This window comes from Sinocyclocheilus grahami, unplaced genomic scaffold, assembly GCF_001515645.1.
Source record: "Sinocyclocheilus grahami isolate Dianchi unplaced genomic scaffold, SAMN03320097.WGS_v1.1 scaffold1755.1, whole genome shotgun sequence".
In the NCBI taxonomy this organism is placed as follows: Eukaryota; Metazoa; Chordata; class Actinopteri; order Cypriniformes; family Cyprinidae; genus Sinocyclocheilus; species Sinocyclocheilus grahami.
In genome coordinates, this window is record NW_015506934.1 from 30,082 (window position 1) to 42,580 (window position 12,499).

The following is a 12,499-nucleotide window of genomic DNA, read 5'->3' on the forward strand; positions in this document are numbered from 1 at the left end:
GAAGATACTATCTATACTATCCTCATAGCTTGAGAAACACATAGTTTGAAACCAAACTATTAACTTATAGGTTTGAATTGACATAACACCTTAATAGACCTAACAAACATACATTAAATTGAAATGGTTATTGCATAAACTAGTATGTTGTTGTAAAACTGTAAATAGTAATTTTGTTAGACACACTTGTTAATGATACAGATATTAAAATAAAAAAACATTTGCTGCATAATGGTGTTGCAGCCTGTGAGGAGACTCAGGAATATTCTTTCCACAGACTCCGGATTCCTAAACTGCAGACTTTACTTGAACTGACATCAACACAATTCCATGTCAAAGTAACCAAATTTCAGGAAGTTTCCAACTCAAATATTTAATTTTGTTCATATTTTCTCTGAATAAAGACTAACGTAAATAGTGATGAAAGCCAAAATATAAAATGTCACAGATGTGTATTTACTGAGTAATCCACTGTTTTGTAGAGGGGGCTCAAAATGACAGTTTTCACATGAGATTTGGAGCCAAATTACACTAAAATTACTTTAGGAAGATGGCAGCATCATTGTTTTATTTTTACACAGAGATTGGTGGGTCTATTAGTAAAATATGTTGACTTTAGTCATCTTTGTTGGATTATATGCCATAGGTGACGGTTCAGAAATGGGGAAAAAGCACTTCTTGTGTTTTTTTGTCTTAAGTTTACATGCCTGTAAAACAAGAAGTATTAATGATATTTTAATATCTTTTTAGATTTTGGTTCTTAACAAACTTTCATTTTGATATTTTAATTTGAAAGGCCCTCGATGGTTCAGTCATTGAGATATGGAGATCCTAATGAGTAAATGGGTAAATTGTACAAATTTTCAGTGGTCAAAAACCAAATGTGGGTCATTTTGCACACGGCTGATACGTTTTATATTTAAAGAGAAACATCTGAAGAACAAAATGTTAAAACTAGAAATGTATCTTTATTTTCTATCAACAAACTTGCAAAGAATTAAGTGTCTGTCACTCAAAAACTGAAAAGATGTCTCAGTAGATTCTAGTTATTAAACGTTTTATTTAGCTATCTTCATTTTCAAGGCCGATACATGGTTCAGTCACAGATATGGCAATCTCAAAGCAGCTCCACGTTCAATTTGTTGATTTTTACCCATTTTCAGTGGTTGAAAACCAAACTTAGTTCACTTTGCACACAGTTGATACTTATTACATTTCTATAGAAACATCTGAAGACTAAATCATGTTTAAACTAGAACTGTCTCTTGTTTTCCCTCTTTCAATAATATTCTGAGTAACAATAATCCACTGAAAATTGACACGTTGAGGAACGTTAACTTGCTCTCAAAAGTTAGTTTATAAGAATCTTTATGTAAGTAAAAATCAAAATTTTTAGCCGGGGTCCTCTGGTTGAGTTGACATGGAATGGCCATATATTTGTTGTCAAGCATGAGTACATAAGTGCTTCATGACAATAAAGAGTACTTAAATTTGATCCTAGATTTGCCCCTTGTCAGTAACAGTTGTTTCCTTTAACAAGGAAGAAAGTTCCAGTAGCCACTCCCAGCAGCCCCAGAGTCAATCCCACTCCACAGAACACAGATGGACCAACACCAGGCAGAGCAACATCAACTTCTGTGGGACACATACATGCAAGTGATACATTAGATAAAAAGTAAGGATGATGCATTTGTCATATAATGCATTTATTCATATAGTTTTGACATCAAATTACATGTCATTACATGACACTTATACCAAACTGAACAACATATAATCAATTAGGTATTTATAAATTGATAAATATGCTCATTGTATGCATTGGACTGTACATGTTGTCATTGAAGCTGTCACTGTTTATAGTTTGTCTTTGTGTTTTGTTGTTTGGTTTGTTTGCTGATGTGTTGATAATTGAATTTTATTTTGTTTCTATTACATTGTGATTGTGTTACACCACACGTTTGGCCCACCTCGAACATAAGATGGTATTGTACATCTAAAGGGGTTAATCCTAATAAATAAAAAAAGCACTCAAATATACTAGGGATAGGAAACTTTTTTTTTTGGCAGGACCATGGAGACTGACAGGAAAGAGTAGGGGTGGAGAGAGGGGCAAAGGTCTTCAAGCTGGATTTGAACCCCAGTCAGCCAGAGGCGCAGTAGCATCATATGCCAGTGCGCTAACCACTAGGCTATCAGTGCCAACTAAACAATTATTTTACCTGTGTGATAATTGATTAGACTCAACTGCTAGTGAATTCTTATTAATTAGAAACTTATTTTATGTTTTCACCTAACATGTTCTTTAGGGTGTACTCGTTTTTGCACCATAATCTTACATTATTTTGTTAGAATAGTTCAAATTTTGCCTTTGGTAGTTACTAATCTAATTTAAAACTAATAAACCAGATTTGCACATATTTTCAATGTTTCGGATCCCATAGAAAGTATTAAATTAAAAGCGAGATGAAAGTTTTTCTGAGAAATCTTTTGGGGTGTACTCATTTATGCTGTGCACTGTAGGTATTAGTACATGATTATTAATGTACTGTTACTGTAAAGTGTTACAATATCTTTCTAAATATGTGAACTTGTTACTACAATTTCAAAATAAAAGCTTAAGGCCTAGCTATGAATTTGAATGTTTTGTTGTCCACATGTTATTGTTTAAGAAATGGTGGTGGCTGTAGATTTTCTATCATAAAAGTGGCCAAAAATTAAAGATTAAATGGATTTCCCTTCCGAGGGAAATTCAAACTGCGCCCTCTAGTGGACGCTATGGGGAATGCCTTCGGCGTGACCGGTGTCTGAAGCATACATCTAAACACGACAATAACATTGGCTGGCGACTGCCTATGACGTCATTACCGGCACGACTACAGTATAAAATGGTGCCAGGAGAACATGTCATCCTCTTCTTCGTCTTCTCTGACCGTTTGTTTATGTTAGCAGAAAGCTAAGCATGACTAGGAGTGCATGTTCTCTCGCCAGAGACTTTGCTCTGATACCCGCAGTTTCACACAGCTCGTGTGCTTTGTGTGTGGTGAAGAGTAAGCGCGTTCAGCTCTCGAGGGAGTTGAATGTGCTCATTGCATTCATTGCTTATTTCTTGCAAGGGATAAGCATGAATTGAACATGCTCGACTCACGAGGAGACGGCTTGTGCTCATCATGAGGCATTCCTGGGACTACTGAGAGGGGAGGTGAGCTTCACTATTTACCCGAGTTTGTAGATCGCGTTTGCATGAGTGCGTTCACCACTCACAGGAATAGAGATGCATTCACGGCAGCGGTTTCTGTTCTCGCTTAAGCTCTGTTAATAACACTAGCCTTATGGTTGAGCTTGGCAGTGCTCTCCTCACTGCTACGAGCCTGCAGCTCCCAGAGTGAGTGTTCATTCCCTGCAACCTCAAAGACCCACGGTCTTTCATTGAAGTTACTTTCAGGTTGAGCATTTTTTGGAGTGTAATATTTTGTGACATGCTCCCTGGTGTCTCGGCTTGGTTATTGCTTCGAGAAGCTGCCTCAGCCAGGGCAAGTTACTCATGTCTCTCCCCGAGGGGCTTTGTTAGCTTTGAGTCATCCACTCACCATTATGCCCATTCTATAGAGTTCCTTTCGCTGAGGCGCTGAGCGATCTCACTCTCCTCTGCAGTTTCGATAGGTTATTAAAGGGCCCTTTTTGGACCTCCCTGTCACACGGCCCTTATGGTTGAACCAGTGAGTCGACCCTCTGTGGAATGGGCTTGAGTACACTGCCTTCCCTGAGGAGCATGGGACTGTGTTCAGCTGACAGTCTCTCATCAGGCCCTGTCAGACAGCCCCTTCTAGTCTAACGCTGCCTTCTGGTTGAGCCCCTCACTGCGAGGGTTAGCTATAAACCTACTGCTCCCAGTATGAGCTATGTCACCACTCACAGGAATAGAGATGCATTCACGGCAGCGGTTTCTGTTCTCGCTTAAGCTCTGTTAATAACACTAGCCTTATGGTTGAGCTTGGCAGTGCTCTCCTCACTGCTACGAGCCTGCAGCTCCCAGAGTGAGTGTTCATTCCCTGCAACCTCAAAGACCCACGGTCTTTCATTGAAGTTACTTTCAGGTTGAGCATTTTTTGGAGTGTAATATTTTGTGACATGCTCCCTGGTGTCTCGGCTTGGTGATTGCTTCGAGAAGCTGCCTCAGCCAGGGCAAGTTACTCATGTCTCTCCCCGAGGGGCTTTGTTAGCTTTGAGTCATCCACTCACCATTATGCCCATTCTATAGAGTTCCTTTCGCTGAGGCGCTGAGCGATCTCACTCTCCTCTGCAGTTTCGATAGGTTATTAAAGGGCCCTTTTTGGACCTCCCTGTCACACTGCCCTTATGGTTGAACCAGTGAGTCGACCCTCTGTGGAATGGGCTTGAGTACAATGCCTTCCCTGAGGAGCATGGGACTGTGTTCAGCTGACAGTCTCTCATCAGGCCCTGTCAGACAGCCCCTTCTAGTCTAACGCTGCCTTCTGGTTGAGCCCCTCACTGCGAGGGTTAGCTATAAACCTACTGCTCCCAGTATGAGCTATGACAGCCTGCTTCAACCTGAGAGCCGAGAGGTCCTCTTCAGAGAACTCCATGTGCAACCATACTGAGTTGTTAGGCCCATCCCTGTCTCCTCCTTGGTTAGTTGCCTCTATGATGGGAGCCTGCTGCTCCCTGTTGGAACACGTGATCCCTTCTAAGCTGGATCCCATTCCTGGGGCCCCATCTGCGGTCAATCTGCTTCTCTGAGCTTGGCAGTGCTCCCCTCACTGCGGGAGGGTCTTTTATGAGCTCGCTGCCCCTAAGCAAATCATGTGAGTCCCCCTCTCTACCTGAGAGTTAGGAACTCTGCCCCTAGGCTATTGACTGTTCGTTCTGGTCGAGCTGGGTTCTTCTCTCATTACTGAGAGTCAAGCCCTCCGCTCCTTGAGCTCCGTGGCAGCAACACCAGGTAGTTTGGCCGCTTGCTGCCACCCTGGTGAGTTGCTCCTTTTTTGGTTGAGCCTAGCAGTGCTCCCCTCAACCTAGAGGGTCACCTTTGAGCACGCCGCTCCCAATTGAGCATCTGAGGTCTCCTCTCACAGAGTCCTCTGCTCCCTGGAGCTCCATTGAGCAGCCACCTCAGGTTGTTAGGCCTCTCTCTGCCTCCCTGTTAGGCTGCTCTTTTGGTTGAGCTTAGCAGTGCTCCCCTCATTCTGGAGGGTCACTTGCGAGCACGCCGCTCCCAAACTGAGTGTCTAAGTTCCTCTCCTATTCTGAACCTCTGCTCTCTGGAGCTCTGGTTGGCAGCCACGCCAGGTTGTTGGGCCACCTTCTGCCTCCCTGGTGGGCTGCTTTCGGTTGAGCTAGCAGTGTTCCCCTTGCCATAGAGGGTCACCTATGAGAACATCACTCCCAACCGAGCGTTGAGTTATCCTCTCGTTCTGTGAGTCAAGTTCTCCGCTCCTTAGAGCTCCATTAAGCAGCCACGCCAGGTTGTTAGTCCATCCTGCCTCCCTGTTAGGCTGCCCTGAAGGTCGAGCTTAGCAGTGCTCCCCTCGCTTTAGAGGGTCACCTATGAGCATGCCGCTCCCTCCTGAGCATCTGAATTTCCCTCTCATTCTGAGAGTTGGGTGCTACACTTCTTCAAGTTATGTATGCGCATAATGCTCCAGAACCTGTCCTTTGACTACTATGGTTGAGTTAGTGATGCTCCCCTAAATTGGAGGGTTTTTCTATGAGGTACGCAATTTCCAGTCCACATGCACTCTGAGCATGCAGGCTTTAGCCATGTGTCTGTGACACACTCAAAAACTGCTCCCTTGAGTTTTTCACAGACACATGGGGTTCCTAGGCCTGTCTCGGCCTCGGTAACCCCTTAGTAATGGTGATTCTAAAATCCATGTTTATGGTAAGTGCACATGCTGAGATTCTGTGCACTTTCTAAAATCCACATCGTGGTAAGTGTGCACGCTAAGCATCCTGCGCACTTTCTAAAATCCGCTGCGCTGCCAGCTCCGTACCCTTTCTCTGAGTTGGCTCAGGCCCCAGTTCTCACCTTGGGCCCCACTCTACTGATGTATCCTTGGTGATACCTTTCTTAAGCAGGGTGTTTGCTACCAAGGATCTGTTGCCTCAGTTCCTTTGAGCAAGCTCTTGAGAGAGCTGGTGATAGCCCCTGGGTGACAGGCCAGGGTCTAGTTATATCGTCCCTAGACACTTGGCCATATCCCCTTAAAGGAATCTCTCTGTTTCTGATTCCAAGCCTTCGAGCTCTGCCCTGGCTTCCTCAAGCCCAGCCCTTAACAGCTAAGTTCTTTGGGTACACAGCTCAGGCCCTTGGCCGAAGGGGATTGTGTCACTGACAGCCGTCAAGGCGTCCTAGGGGCAACTGCCATAACCTCGGTAGAGTTGCTACTTAGTGCTCGTCTTGGTGTTTGGCATGCACTCCCCTCAGCATGGCAGCGTGGGTATACCATTCCCCATAGCGACCACTAGAGAACGCAATTCGAAGTTCCCTCGGAAGGGAACGTCCCAGGTTACATATGTAACCCTGGTTCCCTGAGCAGGGAACGAGACACTGCATCCTCTAGAAGCCTCGCCATGCTTCGGAATCGAGCTTCAGACAATGAAGTGGATGACGAGTTTTCCTGGTGCCCTTTTATACTGTGGTCGCGCCGGTAATGATGTCATAGGCTTTTGCCGGTCAATGTTATTGTCATGTTTAGATGTGCTTCAGATGCTTCATGCCGAAGGCATTCCCCATAGCAACCGCTAGAGGATGCAGTGTCTCGTTCCCTTCTCAGGGAACCAGGATTACATATGTAACCAGAGACGTTTTAAGGATTTGAGTATGCAATAAAGTATAAAAACAATAACCAGGCCGTTGCAGGCATTTGTTACAATGCGTAATGTATATGTAAAAGTCTAGACCCTGAATATAAGACGACCCTGTTTTTTTTTCTTTTCAGATGTATTTCCAAGAAAAAAAAGCACATTGTCTCATGTTCAGAACAATACGGTACCTAAAGGCACAATGTGTAGGATTTCTGTATTAAAATATCTAAAAACCACTTGCACAGTCTTATATATTTCGTTCAATTGTGTACTTACATTATCCAAAATGTTTCCAATAATTTGTCAATTCAGAGAAATTCATAGTGCATCCTGGTGCCATGTGTTCCCCAGGTAAGTGACACACACACACCCGGCCGTCCATGTGATGTAAAAGAAAACCTGATTCATCAGACCAGGACACCTTCTTCCATTGCTCCGTGGTCCAGTTGTGATGCTCACATGCCCACTGTTGGCACTTTTGGCAGTAGACAGGAGTCAGCATGGGATGCACTGTGTATTCTGACACCTTTCCTTCAGAAACAGCATTAACTTCTTGAGCAATTTTGAGCTACAGTAGCTTGTCTGTTGGATCGGACCACACGGGCCAGACTTCGCTCCCCACATGCATCAATGAGCCTTGGCCGCCCTGTGCTCCGTGACCCTGTCGCTGATTCACCACTGTTCTTTCCTTGGACAACCTTTGATAGATACTGACCACTGCCGACCGGGAACACCCCACAAGAGCTGCAGTTTTGGAGATGCTCTGACCCAGTCGTCTAGCCATAACAATTTGGCCCTTGTCAAACTCACTCAAATCCTTACGCTTGCCCATATTTCCTGCTTCTAACATATTAGCTTTGAGGACAAAATGTTCACCTGCTGCCTAATATATCCCACCCATTAACAGGTGCCGTGATGAAGAGATAATCAGTGTTATTCACTTCACGGGCCTCATTTATAAAATGTTGCGTATAAACCGTCCTAAATTTGTTCTAAGATCATTTCTCAAAAGTGCGTATGTGCGATTTAGAGAAAACGAACATCCACACAAAAACATGTGCGTATGCCTCTCTTCCAGATGTGACATTTATAAATCGCAAATGATCTTGAAATTGTGTGCAGCTGACTGGTGTCAGATCTCCGCCTTGTAAACGTCCCCTAATTAATATCATTACCATATAAAAAAGCACACACCAATATCCAAATTTCTATGCTTGAGAATGACGAGCACAAAGAAAAAAAAAACTTTAATGAGTCTGAAATTGAGGTCCTGCTGACGGAAGTAGAGGTCCGTGCGGGGACGCTTTTTATTTAATAATGTGTAATTATTCTGTGGACAAACAATATGTGTGTGGTTATATTTTTTCTTTTCACTATTATCAAAATTACTACTTCTAGAAAAAACTGAAATAATAATAATAATAATAATAATAGTAGTAGTAGTAGTAGTAGTAATTATAAAACAATTAGGTTTCCAAAGGTAAGAATAAACTACGAATTAAATTTTTTTCACACATTTTTCAGTCACCTTATAAAAAGTGAGCCATCCTACTTTTAAAATCACTTGCTATGACAACTAATAAAAAGTTTAGTATCACGAAATTCTTGCAAGACTTTAAAAACATTATTGAAAGAAAAATTGGATGTTCATATCATAATTAAATTAATTATTACATGATTATGGTCTCCGGTCTGAAAAAAAACGAAATGTGATTTGGCATTTCTTTATATTTACACAGTTTACTAATGCTGCTCAAATGTGCCATTAATGTACTGACACAAAAATATATTGTGTATTTTATACAAATATAACTGATGTAAATGACAAAAACAAAGTTTAAGGCTGATGTCTCTATTCATTTTCACAGAAGCAAAGCAGCAGATGTTATAAATAAAAACAATGTTAACAATGTTATTGAATAGAATATATTAAAATCGTTATTGCACGACATAGGCCTATAGCCATAGATTTTTTCTATTTTATGCATTAGTAGTAAATCAAGACTTCGCAAGTTCTCGTCAAATAAAATAATAAAAAAAACTACATGGAATAAACTGTGTACAGAAAGCGAGTAAAGAACTCTCAACATAAGGCTACTAAAAGGTCAGTTTAATCTTGCAAAAACTCCCATTAATAAAAAATCTGACTACATTGCACAATTAATCTCTTACACTGCATGTTTGTCGTTTATGATGAATCCAGTGCTTGCACGTACACTGCTTTTATTATTATTGCAGCTTAGATGTTCAAATAGCTGCAGTACGCCGACTTTGCGACAAGGAAAAGAGCGTACATCTGCTCAGACCCTGACGTGGTGGAAAGTACTTTTCCACATCAAAGACCGGTTTTATAAATATGAACATTGCCGTGGATTTTAGCGTACGCACACTCTAAGATTAAATCTGTGCGTACGCACATTTTATAAATGAGGCCCCACCTGTCAGTGGTCATAATGTTATGCCAGATCGGTGTATAGACTAACTGTAGGACAGGAAGCAGAAAGACTGGCTAAACCGACCATCTGCTAGCCACCTCACGTCACAGAAAAAAGTTAATTCTCAGCACATAGAAACTCTTTCACCTAGATATCACACTATAGAGACTGTGTCTGTTCCCCAAACTAGAAAATACAAAAAACGTCCAAACCAATTTAAGAGTAACAATTTAATTGATGTTCAACAAATAAAAACCAGATGTATATGGATGAACAAAGGATAAAGCTTGGCTTATTGAATATCAGGTTCCTTTCTAAGAAAGCACTTTTTGTAAATTATATGATCACTGATCATAACGTCTCGGTTATTAAAATCGTTATTGCACGACATAGGCCTATAGCCATAGATTTTTTCTATTTTATGCATTAGTAGTAAATCAAGACTTCGCAAGTTCTCGTCAAATAAAATAATAAAAAAAACTACATGGAATAAACTGTGTACAGAAAGCGAGTAAAGAACTCTCAACATAAGGCTACTAAAAGGTCAGTTTAATCTTGCAAAAACTCCCATTAATAAAAAATCTGACTACATTGCACAATTAATCTCTTACACTGCATGTTTGTCGTTTATGATGAATCCAGTGCTTGCACGTACACTGCTTTTATTATTATTGCAGCTTAGATGTTCAAATAGCTGCAGTACGCCGACTTTGCGACAAGGAAAAGAGCGTACATCTGCTCAGACCCTGACGTGGTGGAAAGTACTTTTCCACATCAAAGACCGGTTTTATAAATATGAACATTGCCGTGGATTTTAGCGTACGCACACTCTAAGATTAAATCTGTGCGTACGCACATTTTATAAATGAGGCCCCACCTGTCAGTGGTCATAATGTTATGCCAGATCGGTGTATAGACTAACTGTAGGACAGGAAGCAGAAAGACTGGCTAAACCGACCATCTGCTAGCCACCTCACGTCACAGAAAAAAGTTAATTCTCAGCACATAGAAACTCTTTCACCTAGATATCACACTATAGAGACTGTGTCTGTTCCCCAAACTAGAAAATACAAAAAACGTCCAAACCAATTTAAGAGTAACAATTTAATTGATGTTCAACAAATAAAAACCAGATGTATATGGATGAACAAAGGATAAAGCTTGGCTTATTGAATATCAGGTTCCTTTCTAAGAAAGCACTTTTTGTAAATTATATGATCACTGATCATAACGTCTCGGTTACGTATGTAACCCTCGTTCCCTGAAGGAGAACATATTACACATATGGACTGGCCAAGGGCAGTGCTACATATGGAAGTCCCTGCGGTAGACTCAGCCCGCCTGGGGTGAGGTACTACGCAGCAGGAATGGCAGAGAAAACTCTGCCAGAGAAAGACACAGGCTTACCGTGAGGGAAGCCGTACTGTGGAAGAATACACATGTGGGATGGCCCGAAGGGGAATCACTACACACGGGCACCTAGCCCAGCACAAGGAGAAAGACACAGGCTTACCGTGAGGGAAGCCGTACTGTGGAAGAATACACATGTGGGATGGCCCGAAGGGGAATCACTACGCACGGGCACCTAGCCCAGCACAAGGGCTGACCTTGGGCATACACACGAGTGCTGGACCAGGCGTCTGACGCTCCGCCACGCCTGACCGCCGAGGGTGCGGGAGGAACTTCAACAGGGTTCGCCATGGGGAACTGAACTGAGAAGCAGAAAAGAGCACGTATCCGGTCCGTAGAGGGGAATGGCGCAGCAAGCGTGATCGACACCGAGCGGGACCGATGTTATCTTTCTCTGTCACGTACATTCCTGACCTGCGGGTGTCGCTGTTGGACAGAGTTATTCCTGCTTCCTGTTTGCAGTGCTGGTTTGTGATTGTAGCTCTGTGTAGCTTTGTTTTTCTGTAAAATCTCTATCACTCTCTGTTGTTTAAAGTGATAAAATATAACTTAATTCCCACCATATTTCTGATATTATCTATCTACCTCATCTGATTAATTTGATCATTCGCTTTTATTCTAAAACCACGAGTGCAGCGCACCTGTTAGCTTGTTCGTTAGCTTGTCATTAGCGTTTCCATTCGTGCCTATTGCTGTTTTCTTTCTTCTTCTTTTTTTCTCTCTCTCGCTCCGTTTCTTTTCTCTCTCGCTCCGTTTTTTTTCACAAGTTCATCAAACAACTGTGGTAAGTAAGAATCATTCATCAATCACAGTGAGTAATGGACCCACTGAGAAACATGATCAAAGTGCTCTAATTATTGGTGATTCTATTGTACGGAATGTGAAAATAGAGACACCAGCCACTATAGTCCAATGTTTACTGGGAGCCAGAGCGCCTGACATCTTGGCAAATTTAAAAGTGCTGGCTAATGCTAAACCTAAATACAGTAAGATTGTTATTCACACCGGCGCTAATGATGTTCGACTTCACCAGTCGGAGATCACTAAAAATAACATTAAAGAGGCGTGTGAACATGCAAGCACGATGTCAGACACTGTAATATGCTCTGGTCCCCTCCCTGCTTACCGTGGCGATGAGATACATAGCAGACTGTCATCACTCAATGGCTGGATGTCTAAGTGGTGCCCGCAGAATAACATAGGTTTCATAGATAATGGGATGAGTTTTTGGGGCAGACCTGACCTGTTGAAAAGAGATGGTCTTCATCCCTCCTGGGGTGGTGCCGCTCTTCTCTCTAGAAATATGGCACATAGTCTTAGAGTTTGTACATGACTAACTGGGGCCCAGGTCAGGAAGCAGACAGACTGGCTAAACCGACCGTCTGCTAGCCGCCTCATGTCACAGAAATCAGTTAATTCTCAGCACATAGAAACTCTTTCACCTAGATATCACACAGATAAATACAAAAACTGTCCAAACCAATTTAAGAGTAACAATTTAATTGATGTTCAACAAATAAAAAACAGATGCAATACGGATAAACAAATGATAACGCTTGTCTTATTGAATATCAGGTCCCTTTCTACGAAAGCACTTTTTGTAAATGATATGATCACTGATCATAAACTAGATGTGCTCTGTTTGACAGAAACCTGGCTAAAACCTGATGATTACATTATTTTAAATGAGTCTACCCCCCAAGATTATTGTTATAAACATGAGCCTTCAATTTATTTTCAGTATTTCTCAGAGGGCAGGCTTCAAGTATAACCCGTTTGAAGTAATGGTGCTTCATATAACATTGTAACATTGTCCACATGTTAAT

At 42.0% G+C, this 12,499-nt stretch overlaps 1 pseudogene; it reads right to left on the reverse strand.

Annotated features, from left to right (window-relative positions):
• Nucleotides 1–1,400: 1,400 nt before the first annotated feature.
• Nucleotides 1,401–12,499, reverse strand: part of LOC107572470 (H-2 class II histocompatibility antigen, A-U alpha chain-like) — a 26,647-nt pseudogene continuing 15,548 nt past the window's right edge.